The following is a 9,559-nucleotide window of genomic DNA, read 5'->3' as shown; positions in this document are numbered from 1 at the left end:
CAAGGGCAGGTCTGCCATGAGCAATGGCCCCCAAACACCGCCATCCCCAGCTATTTGCCCAAGTGGTGGTTAGGCAGAGGACGGCTGGTATGACAAGGGATGTACCTGTGTGCCCTGAGACAGCCCAGCAGGAGAAAGGCACAGGGCACAGCCAGATCGGAGACAAGAGTAGGAAAGGGCTTCAGGAGATAGGAGGGGGGCTGACCTGTCCTGGGCTGGGGCAGACACATCACAGGAGGGTCATTTGATGAGAGCCAGAGAGAGAGAGAGAGTTACGGTGGGCCGGGGGGTGGGGCAGGGAGAGGAAGAGGGAGTGGGAGCGGGAGAGGGAACTGCCTTGTGTGCCATCCATGTGTCAGTGGGCCCTTGCCAGCCACACACACAGGAGCCGGCCCTTGCCAGCCATACACACAAGCCCTACATGCTCCTGTTATTCACTCACTGACTCATTCACGCACTCACTCCTTTCATTTTGCAGACGTTGACTGAGCCCCTGCGAGCCGGGACCTGGGAGTGGGTGCGGCCCTGTGTGAGAAAAGTGTGCTGCCCACAGGGCTCCCCATCTAGCGGAGGGAGCAGAAATGAAGGAACCGGACAGCGTGAGGAGGAGCCTGGCCCCAGAGCCCAGAGGACTTGCTGTGAATGCAGCAGAGGAGGGGCAGGGCCTGCACAGTCCACACCTTTGTCCTCCTCCACTTGTACCAAAAGAGGTGACGTTGGTGAGGGCCAGGACATGTGGCCAGGCCTTTGGTGGCAGCATTACCTCCTCACCCTCATCAGCCCTGGCACCCTCGGTAGTGACCCCCCACCCCAGGCTCTCATGGTCCTTCCTATAGAACAGGATGTGCCTTGAACCTCCCAGGAGACAGTGGGTACTGAGAAAATATTCCTCCTGCTGGTCTCCCATGCCGGTCCCCGAGGCCACCAAGCTGACCCGGAGTTTCCTTCTGTGGGTGTGTTGAGGAAGCATGTCATTGCTGGATTCCACCTGCCTAAGTGCTCCGAGTACACATGTGGGGCTCTGAGATGTTCCTTGACCACAGGCGGGGTTCCGAGGTGCTCCCTGCCCAGAGGCGGGGTTCCGAGGTGCTCCCTGCGCTGCACACAGGTGGGGTTCTGAGGTGCTCCCTGCCCACAGGTGGGGTTCTGAGGTGCTCCCTGTCCACAGGTGGGGTTCTGAGGTGCTCCCTGCCCACAGGTGGGGTTCTGAGGTGCTCCCTGCGCTGCAAGCAGGTGGGGTTCCAAGATGCTCCCCAGCTTACAAGTGGGGTTCTGAGGTGCTCCCTGCCCACAGGTGGGGTTCTGAGGTGCTCCCTGCACACAGGTGGGGTTCTGAGGTGCTCCCTGCCCACAGGCAGGGTTCCGAGGTGTTCCCTGCCCAGAGGCAGGGTTCCAAGGTGCTCCCGGCTCACAGACGGGGTTCTGATGTGCCCCCACCCACAGACAGGGCACTGAGGTGCCCCCACCCACAGACAGGGTTCTGAGATGCCCCCACCCACAGACAGGGCTCTGAGGTGCTCCCGGCTCACAGACAGGGATCTGAGGTGCCCCCCCACCCCCAGACAGGGCTCTGAGGTTTGTGGGTCCTGCTGCCACCCTCCCAGAAGACAGACAGGAACCCAGCTGGGTGAGTGATCTGGAAGAAGGAGGGAGCATCGCTGGCCCCTCTCAAACAGGAAGGGCAGGTTTGCTGGGCATTTTGCTAAATACCCTGCACTCTGTAGGCATGATCCTGCACAAAACGGATCAAAAGCCAGGTGATCGGGCCATGCCTGTGTGAGCCCCTCATGACCTCCCAGGGAAGGCCCTTGGCGCCCAGGACAGCGCCCCGTCCGTCCACATCCCCTCCCTGCTCCCCCGACCTGCCCACCCTCACCTTCCCCTTCGTCCTGTTCTGGCCACACAGGGTCTTTCCACTAGGGAGTCTCTGCTGACTCTCACCGGGACTTGCCCCAACTTCTCAGCTTGCTCCCCAGCTTACAGGCGGGGCTCCGAGGTGCTCCCCAGCTTGCAGGTGGGGCTCCGAGGTGCTCCCTGCCCGCAGGCGGGGCTCCGAGGTGCTCCCTGCCCGCAGGTGGGGTTCCGAGGTGCTCCCCAGCTTACAGGTGGAGTTCTGAGGTGCTCCCTGCCCACAGGTGGGGTTCCGAGGTGCTCCCTGCCCACAGGTGGGGTTCCGAGGTGCTCCCTGCCCAGAGGCGGGGTTCCAAGGTCTGTGGGGTCCAATAATGCCTGTGGAGGACTTTATGGGCAAGAAGGATTATTTGCTATTTAATCAGGTTTTAACTTAATACACAGCTTATTAAAATAAACATTGAAGTTTCATATTCAAAAAGCCAAGTTCTCTTAAGCCTTAAAGCTTGACTTACAAATCTCATTGTACTGTTTATAAAGCTAGTTATTGTTGAATAAGAAAAGTATCTTTTACGTGTTCTTTCAGTAGTGTCTGAGTCCCTGAAAATAAAGACCTTCGCTCCCTGTACTTCATGTGTACACTCCACACACCTAATTAATTACACCTTTTAGATTGCATTCATAAAATTAATATTTTTAGAGGTTTTTTTTCTTCCCCTAAGAACTTCAAAGGCCTGTCAGGGTATTCTTACAGACCTGACATAAAAACCTTGCCAAGCACTTGAATAGCCCCTGGGAATAAAATAAATTGTAGCCATTGCTATGCTGAATATGTTCATTCCAACCCTCTCCTTCATTCTGTTTAGAATCACTAACTCTCGGCCTTGCCTCTAGAGTGGATGTGGGTTTTTATTTTGTTTTGTTTTGAAATGGAATCTTACTCTGTCACCCAGGCTGGAGTGCAGTAGCACGATCTCGGCTGACTGCAACCTCCACCTCCTGGGTTCAAGCAATTCTCCTGCCTCAGCCTCCTGAGTAGCTGGAATTACAGGCACCTGCCACCACACCTGGCTAATTTTTGTATTTTTAATAGAGATGGGGTTTCACCATGTTGGTCAGGCTGGTCTCGAACTCCTGACCTCAAGTGATCCACCTGCCTCAGTCTACGAAAGTGCTGGGATTACAGGCATGAGTCACCATGGCTGGCTGGATGTGGGTTTTTGTGCTGAGCTCATAGCCTCCTCCGGCTACCTTCCATCCTAACTCCACCCCCTGGCCTCTGGCTCAAAACTAACCCCCAGGCTGTAGGAGAGCCAAGGATGCTCCCCGCTCCCTCCATGATTGTCACAAAACCTTCTGGGCACCTCCTGCCTCTGTGCCTTGCAGCGGCTGTTCCCTCTGCCTGAAATGCTCTTTCTCCTATGTCTGCTCAACCTCATGGCATTCAGACCTCGGCTGGAAGGTCCCCAGGCCAGGGAGGCTGTCAGGGCCCTGCCCTGAATTGAACCCAGCCACCCTCCCTGGCTTTACTTTCCCACATGGCATTTACCACCACCGGGCCCCACCCATGGGTCTGCTATGGGTTTGCTGTCAGCCCTCCCTGGAGGTCAGCTCCTGGAGTGCAGCACCTTCTGATGCTCACACCTCTGTCCCAGGCCACCCTGGAGAGTCTCTGGAATAGAGGAGGCATCAGCAAGTGTTGACTGGATGAATGAATGAATGAATGAATCAGTCAATCAATCAATCAACCAACCAGATCAATCGCCCTCACAAAGATGATCCCTTGCGAGAGGGCCATGCTGCTCTGGCACTGTTCCACACAATGTTCCTTCCTGTTTCTTTCCTTCCCAAGATTAGAACATCACCACCGAATAGGGAGGGTGGGGACACGGTCTTCATGTCGGGCCAGCTAGGGTCGCTGCACCAATGCCCAGGTGGTCAGAGAGCCGTGGAACCAGGGCTATGTGCTTCGTGATGTCTGTCCCAGGTCACCAACTGCTGAGCCCTGGCCACCCTCGCAGCTGCCTCCACTCCAATCCTGGTTCAGGCCCTTAGACAGTCAACAGGACTCGCACTCCTTTCCTGGGTGGTGTTATCCTGGCCACGAGGCCGAGGTTGCCAAAAGGTACTGGTGACCCCCCCGTTCCCCTCCTGCTCCACACACCCACACATTCACACCCCATGGCTGCCCCTGGGCCATGTCTGTCTCTGCCCCTGGGTTGCTGGAGACCTCTGACTCCCATCCCACCCTCACGTTTGGGTAAACAGAGCCTCCTCTCTGGGAAAGGAGACAACGGCTGGGCTCCTGGTGGGGATGCATGGACGTGGAGGCCAAGGAGCCCGCAGGCCACCAGCACCACAGGGGAAGGGTGCTCTTGACGCCTGGCCGTTTGGACCCGGTGTGGCCATCACAGCACTCCTTAGGAATGTGTCATCTATTGTATGACACTCTCTCCCCAGTGCGGTGTGTGACAGCATATTAAGGACTGCTATTTCAATTATTATGAATAATGGAGCAGCCTGGGGAACTGACTGCCTCTCAGGCCCTGGAACCAGGAAGCCACAGTGTTCACAGTCAGGCACCTTATGAAGCCAAGGACAGAGCTGGTTGGGGGTGAAGAGAGGTGGTGGGTGCTCCTTGGGTGAGGAGGTGGGTGCTCCTTGAGTTAGGATCTGGTGCTCCTTGAATGAGGACCTGGGTGCTCCTTGCATGAGGAGGCAGGTGCTCCTTGGGTGAGGACCTGGGTACTCCTCAGGTGAGGAGGTAGGTGCTCCCTGGGTGAAGAGGTAGGTGCTCCCTGGGTGAGGAGGTAGGTGCTCCCTGGGTGAAGAAGTAGGTGCTCCCTGGGTGAGGAGGTGAGGACCCAGATGCTCTGTGCATGAGGATGTGGGTGCTCCCAGGGTGAGGATGCTGATGTGTTTGGGTGTGGCTGTCTCCTGCAGACATAGGCATTGTCCTCTGTGTGCTCTGGATCTATGCAGTGTTAATGGTTGTAAAGTCTGCCCATCCTTCAGTCTCTCTGGAGGCCAGCTCTGTGTGAGGCACATGTCACATTCAGACATGTGTGGGCCCTCGCTGGCCCAGGCCACTCCCTGAGGCAGGGGTGCTGAGAGTGGGCCCAGGCCTACAGATGGCAGAGGCCACTTAGGGCCGATGTGGGCTGCAGAGAGTGGGTGTGGATAGCGCCGGAAGGTGCATCTCCACTTCTTTTTTCTGAGACTTTCTGGGAGGTTATCAGGCAGACTGCCAGGATGACATTCCCGCCTCCAGGATGGCATTCCCACTGCCAGGGTGGCATTCCCGCCACCAGGGTGACATTCCCGCCTCCAGGGTCACATTCCCTCTGCCAGGGTGGCATTCCCGCCACCAGGATGGCATTCCCGCCGCCAGGGTGACATTCCCGCCGCCAGGGTCACATTCCCTCCGCCAGGATGACATTCCCGCCGCCAGGATGGCATTCCCGCCGCCAGGGTGACATTCCTGCCTCCAGGGTGGCATTCCCACCACCAGGATGGCATTTCTACCACCAGGGTGACATTTCCGCCGCCAGGATGGCATTCCTGCCTCCAGGGTGACATTCCCCCACCAGGGTGACATTCCCATCACTACTAGCACGTTTTCCATTTCTGTATTCCATTTTCTCATTTTTTCCCTCATTCTCCCCCTTAGGATCCTGCCAGACAATTTTGCCTTTGAAAGAAGGGCCATGTTCATAAACTGGGGAGAGCCTTCAGGCCTCTCGGGTTCCTCCGCGCAGAAGAGGGACTGGGAGTGGAGTGCGCAGGGGTTGAGAGCAGGGACTTTGTGGCCAGAGGGCTGTGGCAAAAGCCCAGATGGGCCCTCAGGGACGCGTGACTCCAGGCCTGTTACTTAACCTTGCTGTGCCTCGGTTTCCTCACTTGCAGAGCAGGGACGATGTATGCCAATTTGCTGTGAGATCTCCTCAGTTTGCTGTGTGCGGCGCTCAGGTTGGGTGGCTCACAATGGGTGTCCAGAAAGCAGCAACGCTTTGGCTGTTTCCTCCTCTGTGCAAAGCTCCCTGAGTCAGCTTGCTCTCAGGGGCACAAGGGTGAGGCTGAAATAAACACCAGAGACCAGGGGAGGGACAGCAAGTCCGTGGAGAGCAAGGCCCCACTCCGTGCTCAGATGGGGAAACTGAGGCAGAAGTGGGCCCTCGTATGCAACAACAGAAGAGAGTGATATGGAGGGACAGAGCAAACGGGAAGACTGCCTGCCGGGGCTCCTCACTCAGCTCCCTGGGCTGTCAGCTGCCCTGTAAAGGGGAATGATATTATAGTAACAATAGTCAGGAAGTGGCTTCTGTGAAATGCAAGCTTCTCCTTTCAGCAGAAATTCGCTGAACACCTAGTTGGGTCTGAGCCTGTGCTGGGCCCTGGCAACAAGCAGGGAAGAGTCTTTGACCTGGGGGAGCCCAGGGTCCCGCAGTATAGGTGGGCAGGAAGCAGGCAACGGTGGCCCCATGTGATTGGCACCAGGAGGCAGAGGGCAGGGGCCACAGGGAGGCCTATGACCTCCCCCACAAGGATGCCGGGACCCAGGCTGGGAGACAGGGCCACGTGAGTGACCACCACCATTGGCGGGAAGCAAGCGCCTTCCTGCTGCTCAGCCCAGAACACCCCGCCTTGTGTGCGCTGGGGTGAAATCTTCAGGGAGCTGCTCCTGGTCGGAGCTCCGGCTTCTCTATACCTTCCTGGCTGGGAGCACTTCCCTGCCTCCTGCGTTCCGCAACTGCCTCAGCTGTAAAGCAACGGAATAAGAGGACATCCACTCCATGGCGTGGTCGAAAGTTCTCCCTGAAGTCATAGGGACGATTCTAGGCAGGGGAGAGGGACTGAAGTTTGTCAGAGGTCTCAAGACATAGAGACCTTCCAGAAAGTCTCCTCCCTCTTATGCTGGTAAATGTCTGAGTGTAATTGTGTTTGGTCCATGCCTGTGGGGGCACGGAGAGTTGGGCGGATGACTGCAATAACACCGCTGAGAGGTAGTGAGCTCCTGGTCAGGGGAGGTGTTCGATGGGCGTGTGAGTAATCTCCAGCCCTGCCTGGCTCAAGCACAGACCAGATGGTCTCCAAGGGCCCCCTCACTCCATCGCTTCTGAGTCCACAGGTCTGAGATTTGGGAATTCTCAGGTACAAGACTGCTGATTCCCCACACGGATTCAACACCTCCTGTGTGCACCCTGGTGGGGGAAAGCAGAGATCCTTCCTGCTCAGCTGCAGGGACACCGAGAAGAGCGGCAGACCTGTGGGGAGGAGACCACTGACGCATCTAAGATTCTGAGTCTGTGAGTTTAAGATTCTACAATGTGAATATCCTATTACCATTATGGTTCATAACAGTAGTTACTACTTATTGAGCCCCTACTGTATGCTATGCTGTGTGGCCTGTTCTGGGGGCTGCCTCTAAATTATTTACTCAACCCTTTCAGAGTGAGAGGGGTGCTCATATTTCCCCATGTAGAGATGGGGAAACTGAGGCTCAGGAGGGGAGGGCCCAGGGGAACTAGAATAGAGGAAGGCAGAGCTGGCTAGCAGCTCAGGCTGCAACCAAGTTCCTAGTTTTTAAATATAAGACGCGAAGACCCCTTAGGCGCAAAACTCTGTTAGTCTGTGATTCTCAACTTCTGACTATCTATTACTTTAAATTTCCATGACTTTAAGCTTACTTGGTCTGCGAACCCAGGCTCCTGTGGTTTAAAAGTGCCAGCTCCCAGGCGTTCAGGGCCTCGGTCTTTCTCCCCTGCCACTTCCCTCCTCGGGCCATCACAGGTCCCCCGGGCTATCACGCTTGGCTGTGGGAGTTGGCGAAATCCGGTTAATTGTTTATAAAGCACTTAGACACTCTCAGGCGACAAGAGCCATGTCTCACCAACATTATTTCATTACCATTCCTTAGAGACAGAACCATCAGCGAAGGTCTGAAAACAGGACTCTGGGCCAGCAGCCTGGGCCTCGTCCACCCAGGAGCAGCCCTCTGGGGCTGTGGGCAAGTCATTTAACTCCTTTTAAAACTCCCAGCTGGTTGCAGCTCAGGCTTCTAACCAGCTCCGCCTTCCTTATTCTAGTCCCCCTGGGTCCGCTTCTCCTGAGCCTCAGTTTCCCCATCTCTACATGGGGAAATACGAGCACCGTCTCACTCTGGGAGGGTTGAGTCGATAATTTAGAGGCAGCACCTAGTACAGGCCACACAATGGCATACAGTAGGTGCTCAATAAGTAGTGACTACCGTTAAGAACCATATTGGTAGTAGGATATTCACATTATAGAATCTTGGATTCACAGGCTTGGATGTTCCTGAGAGCAGAGAGAAGCGGGGTGTCCCTAGGCCAAGGCCCATCCTGGAGCAGCTGGAGGCCACCAGGCCACCCCGCACAGGTTGTCTGGGCGCTGCCGGGAGCAAGCTGTTCTCAAGTGCGCCAGACGCCCTGGAGCATCTTCTGGCACAGGTGGCCTCTGCCCACGTAGGATGCTGAAGGGCTTTGCAGACATGCAATGGGCTTTTGTTAGTCTCATCCATGACTGTGCATCTAAAACTGTGTTCAAAGCCGCGGCACCCACGCGGTACCTGGCTAGACATGCATGGATCAGCTCCATTCATTCCTCCACGCCTTCATTCATCCATTCAGCAGATGCTATGGGCCAGCCTTGAGCCAGACCTCGGTGACAGTGGGGCAGGTGAATGAGTGAGAGCCCTGGTCCCCAGCACCAGCAGTCTCTCTGGGAAGTTTAGCCCAAGACCATGACCGTGGTCTTTGGAACAAGTGCTGGGATGGGGTGCAGGGAAGGTACCCAGCCCCGCCTGGTAAAGGCCAGAGGTGGCTCCCAGGGAAGAGGCCGTGTGCCGAACTCTGCAGATGAAGGGGTGCAGTCAGCGGAGGGGGACATGGGAGGACAGCATGCGCAAGGCCAGAGCCCAGGGACGCGTGGGTGGAGTGACATCCCGCCCAGCCCCCGTGCCTCTGGGTAACGTGTGCAGAGCTCCTTGAAAAAGGTGTCTCCTGCCCACACCACCTCCCAGCGTCCGTCCTCAACCTCACTCTCCCTCATACCTAAAGGACTGAGTCCCGCCCTAGCTGCTTCTCACTTCCCCACTGAGGCCACAAAGCAAAGCAGATTCCCAAGCCTGAGAACAGGTCTGTGGTGGGCGGGGGGACGGCCCTGCAGCCCCCACCGCAGATCTTCCTTCCCCACTGCCCTGCCCCCTCCCTTCGGCCTCCAGGGAAGCAAAGCACTTTAGGATCATTTTCCTGCCGGTCTCCAGAGGCGCCTGCCTTCCTCTGGTCCTCTGCAGCCCCAGCATGGAGCCCCCCACTCCCTCCCCTTCTATTCCACGCCTGAAGGGGGCTTCAAAAGCCCTCCAGCACTCCGCTCTACACGGGATCTTCCCAGACCAGGAGCGATGGCCTGTGACCCCTGGAGGTGGGAATCCGAACACGGGGTTCCTTCGAGCTCAGTGCCCTTTGCTGGGGGGCATGGGGGCAGTCACTCTTCCTCCCCTCGGCTCTCCCAGAGTCTATTCCATTCCAGGCACCTGGAGATGCTGGGTGTGTCCTACAGAGGGGAGGGGATGAGGAAGGTAAAACTGTCACACAGGGCAGTGTGACACAGCCTGGCCTTGTCCAGCACTTCTACTATATACACTAAACATAAAATCCTAGGTCCCGCACCTCCTAAACAGACCTCCTGG

This window comes from Trachypithecus francoisi, unplaced genomic scaffold (assembly GCF_009764315.1).
Source record: "Trachypithecus francoisi isolate TF-2019V2 unplaced genomic scaffold, Tfra_2.0 Lachesis_group1, whole genome shotgun sequence".
Taxonomy (NCBI): Eukaryota; Metazoa; Chordata; class Mammalia; order Primates; family Cercopithecidae; genus Trachypithecus; species Trachypithecus francoisi.
This window is presented reverse-complemented; position numbering follows the sequence as displayed.